Source organism: Sapajus apella, unplaced genomic scaffold (genome assembly GCF_009761245.1).
Source record: "Sapajus apella isolate SASKATOON/1434 unplaced genomic scaffold, GSC_monkey_1.0 scaffold12, whole genome shotgun sequence".
Classification (NCBI taxonomy): Eukaryota; Metazoa; Chordata; class Mammalia; order Primates; family Cebidae; genus Sapajus; species Sapajus apella.
In genome coordinates this window covers 997,979-1,001,644 of record NW_022436952.1, presented here as the reverse complement: position 1 = coordinate 1,001,644, position 3,666 = coordinate 997,979, and positions in this window count along the sequence as shown.

Below are 3,666 nucleotides of genomic sequence, written 5' to 3'. Positions count from 1 at the left end.
CCATTGCATTCCAGCCTGGGTAACAAGAGTGAAACTCCGCCTCAAAACAAAAAACAAAAAACAAAAAACAAACAAAAAAAAAAACAAAAAAAGAAAAAGGATTCTTACTCTCAAGCAATAAACAGTCTATGGAACAGAGAGAGTCCTGGAGGATTCCAGTGTTGTGTGATTAGTGTCAGGATAGGGACACACAGGGGGACTGTAGGATTGCAGAGTTCTCATATTGGTCCTTCTCAAGTAGGAGGGGCATCTGCTAAGCATGGAATTTCCCAGCCCAACGTGAGATATATTCGTTGCTCTCATAGGTCCAGGGTAGACAGCAGATAGAGAAACTCTAGGAAGATCCACGGGAGGGCACGTTCTTACTGTAACCTTACTGCCCTGACTGTGCTGTCTCCCTGCAAGGCATCTGTAGCACCAGCCTGCCATTTTAGCCTTCTCCAATTAGACATCACTGACGAAGGCAGGGAGACTTGGAGTGAAGCCCCGCCAATGGGTTGTTTATTCTATTGCTTGAATCACAATACATCTCCAAACTTATTCTTGATTTGGCTAATTCAAGAGATTAAGGCCCAGATGTGATGGGGGCTGGGCTGTCACAAAGTGTCACAAACCCCTCATTTTGTGCCAGCTGATGAGACTAATTGCCCAGACGGTGAGAGAGCATGATTAGTCCTTCTTTTATGCCAAGCCCCGAGGGAGATGAGAATTAATCAAGGAGTCCAGTGGGAGGGGTTCTTCTGTCTAATGCGCTCCTTTAAGCTGGCGGAAGGTTCCCTGGTAAATATGCAGTAGAGGAAGCTGGTTTGTCTTCCTGCTTAGCTTCAGCCAGGTCCAGCAATAACTTCTGATTCTGGCAGGCTCTGTGTTCAATACAGCTCTTCCCTCCAAGTCTTCTCCCTCTGGCTGCATATTTTGTTTCCCCACTTTTCCTGCACACTTCACTTCTTCACCTCCCACACGTCCTTTTCAACATGTTTTTTTGTTCTTGGCAACCCTTACCAAGGACAAGAGTGACCTCCTACTCACCAAGAATAATGTTTACCAGGATGGTTCTCATCTATTCGACCTCTCTGTAATGTTTGAAGCATTTGGCCAGTGTTTCCTTCTGGAATCTCTTTCCTTGTCATGTGGGAGTCCTTCCTCTCACTTTTCTGATCTTTTCTTCTCCATCTCCAACTTCCTCCCCGATCCTGAAAATGTTGACATGTTCCCAGTTCTCTGTTTCAGTTCTTTTCCTATTCTCTTTGCTCCCTCAGAGAGTGGCAGATGCTGTTGGTTGCCAATTCAACACTCATTCTCTCTTCCTTTTTTCTTTTCTTTTCTTTTTTTTTTTTTTGAGATGCAGTTTCTCTCTTGTTGCTCAGGCTGGAGTGCAGTGGCACGATCTCGGCTCACAGCAACCTCTGCCTCCTGGGTTCAAGGGATTCTTCTGCTCAGCCTCCTAGTTGGGATTACAGGTGCATGCCACCATGCTTGGCTAATTTTTGTATTTTTAGTAGAGATGGGGTTTCACCATGTTGGCCAGGCTGGTCTTGAACTCCTGACCTCAGATTTTCCACCTGCGTTGGCCTCCCAAAGTGCTGAGATTACAGGTGTGAGCCACCGTGCCTGGCCATTCTCTATTCTTGTTCAGGGAAGGTGACCCCTTCTCTGTGCCAAAGGATGAATCATGACTGGTTCAAACAATCATGGTAAATCATTTATCTTTGCCTGTGATTTAAGAGTGGACATGTGACATACGCCTTGCCAATGGGACACAAGCAGAAGTTTGGGTGGGAGGGATTTCAGGGGACACATTTGTGGGGAGAAGCTGCCCTTTATACCTTTAAACAAGATTTGAGGATATGGTAACTGAAGCTGTAGGATCCATCTGCATCTGAGCCTGGGGAGAAGTTGAACAGAATCCGTCACAGTGATGCTGCCCTGAGCTTTGATGTAGTTTAAACCAGTAAGTGAATCAATCCTGGACTAAACCTGCTATTCTCATGTTTAAGTTGCCATGAGTTGGGTTTTCTGCTACCTGCAGCTGAAAGCCTTCCCGGTGGCACATGGAGAGATACTAACATCTCCCATGACTTTGACTACCAGCTCTGCACTGTTGCTCCCAAAGTTTATGAGTTTAATTCAGACCTTTGACCTGCAGCATCACAGATGTCTTCACATGAACATCCCTCACACTTAAGGTCTAAAACAAAACCCCGTCTGTATATCCTCTTATTCTCAGACCAAGTCAATTGGCATTCTATCGTCCTGCAGTATTTTGTTCGTACCTCTGTTAGAGCACTTGTCTCATGGGTTTGTTTGTTTAACTGTGTCTGTCTTCCCCCTTAGAATTTAAATTCTCCTTTAGAAACTTATCACATCTTTAAATCCCTAGTATTAAGTGGGAGCTATTACATTCTTGATGAACAAATTAATTGGCAAATGTTCACAATGTTCAGAGGTGTTCAACTGCAAGTAATACAATATCTAAAGACTAGTGATTTAAATTGTAAGGGTGTTTAGCTATCTCACAAAATATGAACTTTGGAGTTAGGCGGTTCAAGGATTAGTTAAGCAATTTAACAAAGTCAGGGTATTGGGTCAGAATACATGCTTTTAGCTCAGAATCTCTGAGATGCTTCATGGTTGCAAAGTAGCTGCCACAGCTCCAACATTACATGTTTGCACAACAGTCTTCCAAACAGGAAACAAGGGAAGCAGATCTTGGTGGCAGCAAAAGGGCTTCCATTTCACATACTTCTCTCTTTTTAGGGGGACAAACCCTTCCAGAAACACCTCTATGCATTGTTAACTAAACTGTGTTATGTATCCCCTTGGATCAATATCTGGCAAAAGGAACAGCAGTGACCAAGATCGGCTTACACTGATATTGAGTCCTTCCTGGTGCTGGGCACATTGCTGTCTAACCAAAGGGGATTTTGAATCAAGGTGGGGGAGTATCTAAAGGATAGGTACTTGCCCCTGATGTGGTGTCCTGGGTCCAAGCTCTTCCAGAACCCTCACTGTTTCTTGGGCACTTCTGAGATACATGCAGCTCTGTGGTCAGCCTGCTCCTTTGCAGGACAATCCCTATATTCTCCATGTTTGGTGATCCATAGTGGAGGCTGATTATGTGCAGTTCTATAACTCTGTGAATTTGCTCTTTAGCAGGGCTAGTGCGCACGAGAGTCAATGTCAAGGGGAGGTGGATGGGGGCAACTTTGCTTGCCAAACCATGCACTATGGCATGGCGTTGTATCTGTTTGGAGGTAGGAGGTAGGAGTAACTTGTTGCAATTCTCACAAAGGCACGCTAATGTCTGTGGCTGCTCTGTCTTCCAGAAAGGCTGTACCAGCCTGGTGAGTGTAGAATGGACTTAAGCATGGACATGGGGTGGACATGAGAATGATCATCTGTCTATATCCCCTCCACTACTAGGTATAATCACGCTAGAAAATCTTTAATAATCTTTTACCTAATAATCTAATTTTTATCTAATAATCTAATTTTATCTAATAATTTATCTAATAATCTTTTATCTCTAGCCTTTCCCCATGCACTTGATATCTACTCCCAGATATACCTTCCCCCAAGTCTCAAAGCAGTTGCTTCCTTGCTTAAAATCTTCTGTGACTGTCTTTTTTTTTTTTTTTTTTTTGAGACAGAGTCTTGCTCTGTCAC